This window comes from Neofelis nebulosa, chromosome 5, assembly GCF_028018385.1.
Source record: "Neofelis nebulosa isolate mNeoNeb1 chromosome 5, mNeoNeb1.pri, whole genome shotgun sequence".
Taxonomy (NCBI): Eukaryota; Metazoa; Chordata; class Mammalia; order Carnivora; family Felidae; genus Neofelis; species Neofelis nebulosa.
This window is the reverse complement of record NC_080786.1, coordinates 137,071,682-137,083,262: the sequence shown is the minus strand read 5'-3', so window position 1 is coordinate 137,083,262 and position 11,581 is coordinate 137,071,682. Positions and strand designations below refer to the sequence as shown.

At 35.3% G+C, this 11,581-nt stretch overlaps 1 pseudogene; it reads left to right on the top strand.

Moving 5' to 3' along the window:
* Positions 1-3,059: 3,059 nt before the first annotated feature.
* LOC131513202 (ADP-ribosylation factor 1-like) lies at positions 3,060-3,498 on the top strand (annotated as a pseudogene).
* The last annotated feature ends 8,083 nt before the right edge of the window (positions 3,499-11,581 follow it).

Below are 11,581 nucleotides of genomic sequence, written 5' to 3'. Positions count from 1 at the left end.
ACAGGGATGATAGCTGTACCTAACTCATTAAACTGTGATGATCAAATGCAGTATTGTACTATACTCTGTACTTCTAACAATGCTTGCAGACCAGTATTCTGTAAGTGTGTGTTAATTAAACAAAAATGATGGATGAGTAGATAGGAGAGAAGAAGAGAGGGAAGGAGGGGCAAGGAGGAGAGGGAAAGACATAAGGAAAGGAGAGAAAGAGGGAGAAATAGTTAGAAAGAAGGAAGAAAGAGAGGAAGATAGACTTTTGCAATTGTTCAGAAGTTTCTAGTTTAGGCTGTAGGTGGATAGATAGATGATAGAATCTGAACATGCTGATTATCTATATTTATACCTGTATCTATATATCCAACAAGAGCAGAATTTGTGGGTCTTGAAATATGTACACGTTTAACTCTCTAGGTTGTTGCCAATCTGCTTTCTAAAGATTTTCTTTCTTTCTCTTCTCATTTTTGTTTCCAAACTTACACTTACACAGGTAGTTATGAGGGTTTGCATTTTACTATATCCCTACCAACATTTGTTATTATAGGCCATTTAATTTGTGTTAGATATAAAATGATTTTTTATTGTGATTTTATCTACTTTCCTTTGCTTACTATTGAGGTTAGGCATGTTTTTCTTTGGTGAAAAGTCTGTTGATGTCTCTCCAATGTCTTCAGCGGATTATCTTTGCCTGAGTTCTTTCATATTTTTATATTCTAAAGTTTTCTTTTTTTTGGTTTCGATTTTCAACAAATTTGTAAGTTTGTGAGCATATCTGCAATCTTTTCATGAGACACTTTAGCAGAAATATTAATTTAATTATATATTCCAAACTATCAATTTTTAAAATGTTTATTTATTTTTGAGAGAGAGAGACAGCGAGCATGTGCAAAAGCAGGGAAGGGGCAGAAAGAAAGGGGTACAGAGGATCTGAAGCAGGCTCTGTGGGTCCAAACCCACTAACCAGGAGATCATGACCTGAGCCAAAGTCCAACACTTAACCGACTGAGCCACACAGGCCCCCCAAATTATCAATCTTTCAAATTCTATTTCATTTTTTGTCTTGTTCAAAGATATTTTAAAGCTCAAAAGTGTGCCATTAATCACCTATATCTTTCTTAAAAGCTTTGAGTTACTGTATTTCATATTTAGGTTATTTTTCATCTGGAATTCATGTGCATATAAGCCCAATATAATATTTTCCACATTTATAATTAATTCCACTGCCAGTGACTAAAGAGTTTATCTTTTCTCATTAATGTGTTATTTTAAATATTTAATATTGAAATATTATATATATTATAAATATATATTCTAAATGTTATATATAATAATATTATAATATATATATTATTATGTTATAAATAATATTATTTTAAATATTTAATATTTAATTTAATTAAGTGTTTAAATATCTCATGTGTTATTTTAAATATTCATGGGTCTGTTTTTGAGCTCTATGTTAATTTGGTTATATCTCTGAAAAAACTTCCTCATTTACTTATATATTACTTATTAATGTCCAAATTCATTATGTACTTTTTTCCATTTTTTTTCTTTTTTTGATTTTAAACAGCCATATACACTTTTTTTTTTAAGTTTATTTATCTATTTGGAGACAAACAGAGATAGCACAAGCCAGGGAGGGGCAGAGAGAGAAGATGACAGACAGAGAATCCCAAGCCGACTCAGCACTGCCAGTGCAGAGCCTCATATGGGGCTCAAACCCACAAAATCATGAGATCATGACCTGAGCCGAAACCAAGAGTCAACAATTAACTGAGTGAGCCACAGAGGCACCCTGTCACATGCACTTTTGAAGCGATTTTCAGTTGTATTAATTAATGTAAAATTTGGTTATATGAGACAGTGTTCCAAAAAAATCTATTGCTTATAAAAGACAAATGTTTATTTTTCTCACTTAAAATATCCATTCAGTGGAGATCCTATTCTATCGTATTGTCTAAATTCTATTCTAAACTAAATTCTATTAATTTTTTGTTGTTGTTGTTTCACCATTCCACACACGTTGGCCTCATCCACATAAATGAAAACAGTTCTGCAAAACATCCTTGTTCCATACAGAAAGAAGGCAGGGAAGTCAAGGGTGACGGGCAAGTCCCATTTAATTAATGGGAAAACCCTGAAATTGAATACATATAAAAAATGTTTTTGCCGTCTTATCAGAGAGAATTTAGTCCTATGACCATATCTACATGCTGGGGAGTGAAGGAAATGTTATCCTTTTCTGTAGATAATGATATACTCAGTATAAAATTTAAAAATCAAGATTTGTTACCATGAAAGGACATAAAGGGACCTTTTTGTTGTTGTTAATTTATTTCTGTGGCTATCCGAATATCCACGCACTCACTTCTCATTCATGGTACAGACTCCTTTTCTCCAGCAAGAAAATCTTAAATTAACATTGTAACTAAATAACCATGAAGAATGAATAATGTTCAGCAAGTTTCAATATGGACATTTAGTTTAGACAACTAAGAGACAAATAATATGTTTATACACACCATGTTGAAATATGGATTAAGAATAGGAACACTGCAATAAAAATTCATTTGGAAAAGGTAAGAAGAAGAAACACGGTCAGCCTTAGCCAAAGCATTTATCAAATGTCACTGGGTAGGACACAGCACTTTAGAAACAACTCTGTTATTCATGGTCTATTGTGCATTCTAGCTCCGCCTCTGGGGAATTTTCCCTTGTGTAGATATGCCCCAGGTCACATTTAAGAGGAAATTGGAGAATATTCTCTTGGGAGGCTAGTGCTGGCTTGGTCTATTGGAGATTGTTTATTAGTTATACGATGCCTCTGCATATCAAGCTCTCCATTTCTTTGCCAACACAATTACTTGGGCAACCTGAAGTCCCCACCCCTTAAGTGTGTGATGTGCATAGCAACCTACTTCTAAAGGGTAGGAAAGCGGAGACTAAAGAAAGTAACTTGACACTGGAGAAAGCTGACGTTTAAACACTCCTTTAGTCAAGTGATAAAAGATCAACGTGAAATATTACATTGACTGTATGTATTCTTGATATGACAGGACATGCTATCCACTCTGAAGCTAGGTGGGATCGTCACCACCGTCCCCACCATAGGCTTCAGTGTGGAAACCATGGAGGAGAACGTCTGTTTCACCGTGTGGGGAAACGCGCGCCAGGACAAGATCCAGACTCTGTGGCTCCACGACTTCCAGAGCACGCCAGGTCTCGTCTTTGGGGGCCGGCGGCATCAACAGAGGGCTCGTGAACCCTGCCCGTGAGTTGCTCATGCGGATGCTGGTGAAGGGCGAGCTCAGGGACGCAATCCCGCTGGCGTTCGCCAACGAGCAGGACCTCCCCAACACCGTGAAAGTGGCCGAGATCACAGAGAAGCTGGGTGTGCACCACAGGAACTGCTACGTGCGGGCCACCTGTGCCACCCGTGCCCATGGGCTCTATGAGGGACCGGACTGGCTGTCCAATTGGCTCCGGAACCGGAAGTGAGCCACGCTCCTCCTCTTCCCTTTGGCTGCTTTAATTCCTTCCACCCTGCTTTCTTCTGCAGTGGTGTGAGCGCGGAAACGGTGTCCCTGGTGGGTCAGTGCGCCGCACCCTGCTGTAGATGTGCAAGCGCAGCCTGCAGCCGGGTTTTATTGACTGTAAATAATTATTGTTACCAACTAGGCAGTCTTCTGGTACTCCTATGCAATATTACTCAGCTTGCTTTTTTGGTGTTTTGTTTTGTTTTGTTTTTGTTTGTTTTTTTATTGTAAAAAGAGAATCAACTCACCGTTGGGTACTGAGAAGGGATGTTAGGCACACGGCGATCTCCAGGAGTCGCTGTGTGGGATCAGCCTAGCGCTCCTCCTCTGGGATCCATTCTGTGTGCTCAGGATAGGATCCCTGAGATTCGCTGTGTCTCCGGTCATCCCGCATCCCCTAGCTTTTGTGCTTACACTTGTGCTCACCCAGCGGCCCAGGAGATGGGCTGGGGGCTGCGGCCACCACTCCTGGGCCCCCAGCCTTTCCCTTTCCCCGGCTTCCCTGGGCTGCCCGCACCCCCAGAGCCCCCATCTATATGTGCTTTTATTCTTTCAGCCTGCAAGGGTCAGATTTGCCATCGAAAGGGCGACCGCTACTTTTTTCTTCTGAACTTTTTGGTAAACATGAAGAAGCTGGAGCTGTTCAACTTTAGCTTGGGGAAATCATCAGAACTGGTTTATGTCATGTGGAACCTCGTACAGCTTTCAATGCATCATGAGTAATCAACTGTTTTGTGTACTTCAGTTTTCATTTCAACAAATAAGCACTGTAATTATAGCCACTATAATAAAAACTCTTAACTATTAAAAAAACTACAAAATCTTAATAAAGTACTGCAGATAAAAATATACCAATAATATTTCATTAGCTGTGACAAATGTATCACATTAATATGAGATGTGGGCAACAAGGAAAAATGAGTACAGGGTAGAGGAGAACTCTTTCTACTCTGCTTGCAACTTTTCTATATATCCAAAATTAGGCTAAAATGAAATTTATTTAAAACAATTTAGTAGTATCTTGTCCATCTGTTTCCAATCAGCTCCATTTGTGAATGATGATGTCCAAATATTCCCTCTAACCATGATTTAAACCCGAAGTATTTGGTCTTCAATTTAATGTTCTCTGCTCTCTTATTCTTCATCCCTCCTGCTGTACAACAACATAATGGAAGATGTCTTGCTTTCCTAGACAGAATTTGAATGTTCTTCTGCTAGGCAGCTAACAGAATTACCCACTACTGATAATTTAAATTAAATTACAGGCTTAGGGTTTTCAGCCACATAAGTACCGTGTATTGTAGACCCAGAAATCTGTGAAGACAGGCTTGTCTGTATTTGCCCCTTCACCCAAAACTATTTTCCAAATTTCAACTGACAACCACGATTGTTACTTGTGTTCCTCAATGTGGAGAATGCCAAAAGATTGAAGATCTTAAGATCTATATCTGTATATTCCCGTAGTGTGAGGGCTCTAGTTCTATCAGTAAATTGAGTCATTTTGCCAGGATATGGGATTCTTACCAGAATGTAATTGCACAGCTACACTTTTAATTTAAGAAAAATGCTTTCTTAGGATTATTTCTTGGAAAACACCTACTACACATTTTTAAAAATATTAGAATTGGCTACCATTGCTCTCGTGGTCAGGTCACTTGCACATCTAGTAATCTTGCTAGAAAAATAGAGAATATATGCTCAAGTTCCAAAATCCCATATAGTAGTTTAATTCCTTTTTATGAAAGGCAGGAGAATGTGTCAAAATTGTAATGATTTGATTTGCTTTTCCATCTTGGACACCATTAGCAAGTGGTCTTTTATATTGAGTGGAGAAAGACCAGCAATTAGGTTGCTGAAGCCAAAGTAGAGGTTTAGACACAGGGTCAGTTGATTATTGAGTAGAGGGTGGAAAGGAAAATGATTCATCCAGAATTTAATCTTGTGAATGCATGATTCTGACTACTACATACTTTTTGTTTATGTTGTGATCTATTTATTTGAGGCTGAAGCAACACCTATAAATAGGTTGCCTTTTATTAGCATTTTTTCCTACTATTCTTTATTTCTTTAATTTTTATTAAAATGTCATATGCTCTGCTCACATATATCAGTATATATCACTGCTGATAGCCTTCAGAGCAACCCTACTTTCTTCTTCTTATGTTCACAGTTCTCATTTTGTCCAGTACTCAGACCTACCCTCTGGGACTTTGGTAAATCTTATTGGAAAGACAAGCTATGTCACCATGGTTCCACAACGATCCCATAGTGGCGTCACCATGATTGACACATGAATGAATTCCAGTGACTGACATGTGACTGAATGCTGAACAGTGAGAAATGGGGCAAGTCTGCAGTGGTCAGAAGTCTTTTTGGCATAGGTCTTTAGCTCCTAATTCAAGAAATGCAAGGAAGTGAGAGTTCTTTTAGTGACTTGGTTATTGGTGTGTGATGTGATGCCTGATGCTGCTGCAACCATCTTGTGACCATGAGAAAGACTAACCAATACTCCCAGAATGTTAGCATAAAAAGATGAAAATAAGCAAGAGCTACTGAAATGCTTACTTCCAAATTGCAGCTGTGTAATATAACAAATTTCTTAAAATTTGTTTAAAATGCTTAAATCATTTTGATTTAGATATTTGTTTCTTGAAAGTGAAAGTATCTTACCAATTACTGAGAAAATTGATACACTGTGAAGTAAATAAAATTTACCAAATTGTAACTATATGCAATAAGAGTCTGCTTTAATACAGTTAGTTTTAAAGAAGGCAGCTATTTTTAAAGACTACATATAGAAAGGGCTTGTTCATATTTATTTGTTTGATACTTTAAAATATTCTTTATTTAAATTTAAGTATCTACATGTGTTTTGTTAAATTTAAAACTAATATAAACAAATTAAAATCTATATAATCATATAATGAATATGGCAAAAAACAGTAAATCTCTCTCTTCCCTTAAGTAATTTTTTTTGTACTTTATAAAGGGAGGGGAGATATCTGAAGGATACTGTATTCTAAATCTCTGCCCACTACCTTTAAAATATTAGTTTATTTTGTCTCAAATTATGTTCACACATTTTTCATATGCATTTGGTAAGTTTTAAAATTGACTCTCACTCTTAACTCTATGTATGATCAGATAGTAATAAAATAAAAGATGGCAACACAATTCTTAAATAGTAGTACTGAATAATAAGACTAGAGAATTATGCTATTATATGTGACAGTCATAAATTATATCACCAGTTGTATGATAAACATATTGTTTTCTCTAACCCATAAAAGAAATTAAAAATTCTCATCACCAAAGGTAAGGCTTACCTTTGCACTAAAATTTGCTTTTTTTATTCATTGAAACTCAAACTTTATGAGAAACACACTAAAATAATTTTGACAGATAATGATAGTAAAGCCCATTGTCTGATATTTCTATCCATGCAAATTACTTCCTCATATGTTGCCTCATTTATTTTGTACATTTCCTTTATGGTCATCATTCATTTTGTATCTTAAATCACTTTGTATGCCAAATCCTAATCAACAGATCGTACCTTAATTATTTTGATTGTATGTCCTGATAACATGTATTGTGAATTTAATTTTATGAATTCATGAATAACTATTTCTCTTAATATCTACATTAGTGATGAGATTTTATCTCATCAAGAAGATGTTTATAAACATCTTCTTCCTAGCCTAGAATAAGAATTCACTTCAAAAATAATACATATCCTAATTATTGAAATGGTTCTGATATCAAAATACTTTAGCCTACAAAATTCTGCAAAATCTGAGACTATTTTTCCTTGAAATACAGTCCAGCTCATTCTGAATTTTGGTCTGAGACGAGGTTTGCACAATCACACTGATGAAACCATGCCAGAGATGTTAATATGTAAACTAAGAATATGCTTTATCTTTCTAGATCAAGGCACAATCCTATTGATTAAAACTTGGGAATATATTGAGTCCAATTTATGATCTTTCAGCCTAATGTTCCATACAGTAGTTTTTATTGTAACTTTATTTCACATAACCTGTAACTGCTTGGAATGGGTCTCAAAAATGATAAACTGAATTAAAAATCTTATGGTTTTCTTTAGTCAAAAGTCTCATCCAAAAAAAAAAAAAAGGTCTCATCCACTTACAAAAAAAGTGTATGAAATAGTTTCTATTAACTCTGATTTTAGAAATTTGGTGAGACAAAGACCTGTTTTCTAATTTTTTTTTTTTGATGTGGCTTTAGGTATTAATTATATCCCTTGTTTCTGTTTACTTTTTCTACCAAACTCTAGATTTTCAGCCTAGTTCATCACCTTCACCCATAAATCTAAATCGTGTCTTCTTTTCAATACAATAATTCCATTAAATAGCTTTTTTTTGATGGTAGAAATTGTGATTTGAGAGGTAGATTGATAGGAGTGTATGAATGCCTAAAATGCTATGTATCTTTATTTGTGGAGCTATAGTGGTTATTTATTAGACAGATTTTATTTGTAGTCTTTTCATCCCCTCTGTGTCTTCACTAAATTTGTCTAAGTTTTGTATCAATCATAGTGAAATTGTGATTCCCCAATAGAATGGTAGATTTGGCAATATACTTTCATCCTGTATTTTATCTTGGTTTTACATATTTTGAAAATACAGTATGCGACGCATAATTGTTTGGAATGAGTTTAAAATCTGGGATATTAACTTCAATCTGATATGTTTTAATACATTGTTACCAGCTTGTCTTATTTATTTATTTATTTTTCCTTTGGGCTATTATTTACTGGTTTGACCATTTTCTTTTTGCGAGTATATTTTCCATGTTTCATAAATTTGTGTGGTCTTATCTTCTGGGTACGTTGATTGTTTATATTGGGTATAGCGCGGAAGTACCACCTTACCCTCCCACCCCCAAACACATAACACACGCAATAACTAATACAGTAGATTCAACATCAGAAGACTTTGAACTATAAATATCAAACGTCGAGGAAAACTGAAAGTTTCTTTCCTGGATATGAAAAGTGAAATGTTTCCTTTCCAAACCCAACTTAAGAGACAGCTCTTGGTCACTAAATTTCCAGAGTGGGTATATGTACCCCAGCTCCCTGAGTCCTCTAGTGGGCTGTTACGTATGTCTCATGCAGTTTCCCACAGTTTGTTTTTGTTTGCTTGTTGTTTTTGTTTGCTTGTTTGTTTTTAAGATAAAAGTTTACTTGTTCTGTTCATTAGCAACTGAATGCATATTCTTTGCTGACTGCTTCCCCAGCCCCCACTTCTTTGCTTGTGTTCATGCAAACACCAAATGAATTACATGTACTTAAATCCTGTCTTTAAGTCCACTTCTGGGAGAACCAACAGAAAATACCAGTTCCCAATATTCAATTTATTAAATAGAAAACTTATTTATATTCACATTTATTGTGATTTTTGATATATCAGAATTCATTTCACATCTTATTTTACCCTTTGATTTGCCTCACATTTATGATTGTTTATCGCTTGGAGTACACACAAAGACCAGATACTTTACTTTGGACTTGCTTTTGTCTTCATTTAATTTCACCCAAGGGAAATGAAAACCCAGAAGAAGCTGGAAGTTAATTTCAGTGCTAAAATGTATTTTTAATATAAAGAGGAAAAATAAATATATGTATGTTAAAATAGAGGAAGCATTAAAAAAAATGATTCTAGAGTCAGATTTAAAATTACCAGACCAAAAGAAATGGATATAATTATAAATTGCTGAGAAATAGTTTATGCTCAAGCATGTGCTTTAATCATGTAAAAAAGTTAATATATCAAAATATGATTTATTTTGCAACTTTGAAGGCAGGAAGAAATTTTAAAAAATTGAATAAATATTAGTATAATAACAACTGCCATTTATCAAGTACTAGAACAAAGACATAGCACTCAGAACATTACATGCATTCTCTCTTTTACTCTTCATGACAACCCTGGAGTTGTACGCTGTTATCCCCAGTTTTTGATTTACAGACGAACAATCTGAAGTTTCTATTCATTCAGTAAATTGTTCACATCACAGACGGAAAGTGCCCAAGTCATTCTGTGAAGCACATGATCTAAGTAGCCGGAAATTGTAGCATACTGGAAAAGGTTGAAGTTGCAGCTGTTTTTCTGAAGCAAAAATATAAATTTTTTCAAGTACATAACACTATTCTGCAGCACAATACTCAATACTGTATAGTGCTATAATAAAGATACCGGTATTCTAAAAATCATCTGCTATCTAAACTTTTAAAATTATATTGTAAAATTTCAAAAGTGATTATTTTTATTGTTTCATAAATATCCTCCTCAATCTATAGGGTAGGTATACTTTTCAGATTATCTATCTATCTATCTATCTATGTGTCAAAATTTATTCTGCTTCTTCATGGAATCTTCATGAGAGAATAAGCTGAGTCCTACAATTACCTTGAAATGTCATAAATGTTTCTAACATCCTAGTATGGTGTATTTGAACACCACTAACTCTACTTAGCTTGAGGTCAAGTGCTATAAAATGTAAAAAGTATTGACTTTAAAATGATGTAAACATAATATTTCAGAGCAAAGATCAATGCATTTACTCAGAAAACTTTGAGCTTTCCATTTTTTAGTAATAATAAGTTTTTGAGCTAGACTTTTAACATCTCAAACCTTCTTTTCTCACCCCGCCCCCCACTCTAAGCATAAAACTGTCTCCACATTCTTCAGAGTTGTTGTAAAGGTCAAATGAAATCAGGGTAAATGCTCTAAAAACTGTCAAGTGATATATGGAGAAAAAGAATTAGGGTGTTATTGTTAATAAAGTAACCATTTACAGGAATTTCCCCTTTATAGTCTCCTCTACAGTCTCTCTGATGGAACGTTTTGCCTTAGCCACTTAAACTATGTCCACCGTAGATAGCCTCTACCGTCTTGACTTTTTTTCTGACGCCAAAATGATAAAAATCCTGTTCACTGCCTGTTAAAATTATGGGAAAATAACCCAATCTGCCAAGCCTGACTTTATTTCCCATAAGGTTCCTGTATGAAGATACAGCACCTGTCATACCGTCTCCCCAATGGAATTCTCACTAAAATTTTTGGTGATTTCAGTATTACTATTAAAAATCCTTTTAATCCCTTAACTCCAGAACTGCTTTAATGCTTCAACTCCAATGATCTTGACTTTCAGCCATTTACTCTGTGGCCATTGTTATTTCCAGCAGCCATCCTGCCTCCTGAATATCAGCTTCAACCATTCTGTTCTCCAACCACTGCCTCCTATTTTTCATTTTCACTCTATTATCACAGAATTCCAACAACATCAATTTGTTTCCATCTGAGAATAGTAAGTCAATCCGTTGACCTACAACTGGTATTCATCCCATCATGTCTTTATTTTCTCTATTGCCTGACTTGGTTTCATTATAATTACTCTACTGCATGAACTTGCAATTTCCTTCTCGCTCTCTTTTTTCTTTTCCTGCACTTCTCTATCTTAGAAAGATTCTAACCTTAATTAAATCTGATTTTCTACCTGTTCTGTTGCTGCATCTGAGCAAGTTAAAGTGGCTGGTGGAAAACACATACCCCTATTGACTGATCTCACTTTTAACCCATGGCCAGTAACCTCAATTTTCTTCCTGCTTGAGAGCCTGGTTCATGTTCTTTGTCTATGTACACTCCAATTCTAACCTCAAGGACTATATCACATCTTGTCTTTCATCTCAAAAACCTATTTAAAAACTGGAGGTGGGGGCACCTAGGTGGCTAAGTCCATTGAGCATCTGACTTCAGCTTAGGTCATGATCTCACATTTCATGGGTTTGAGCCCCATGTGGGGCTCTTGTGTGGCCAGCTCAAAGCTGTAGCTTGCTTTGGATTCAGAGCCCTCTTTCTCTGCCCCTCCCCTGCTCACGCTTTATCTCTCTTTCTCTCCAAAATAAACATTAAAAAATAACAAATTGGGAAAATATAATAAATCAGAAATAAAATATAACAAATTTCTACGATCTGTTTACCCATCTTACCTGCATTTATACTCACACTCTGGTT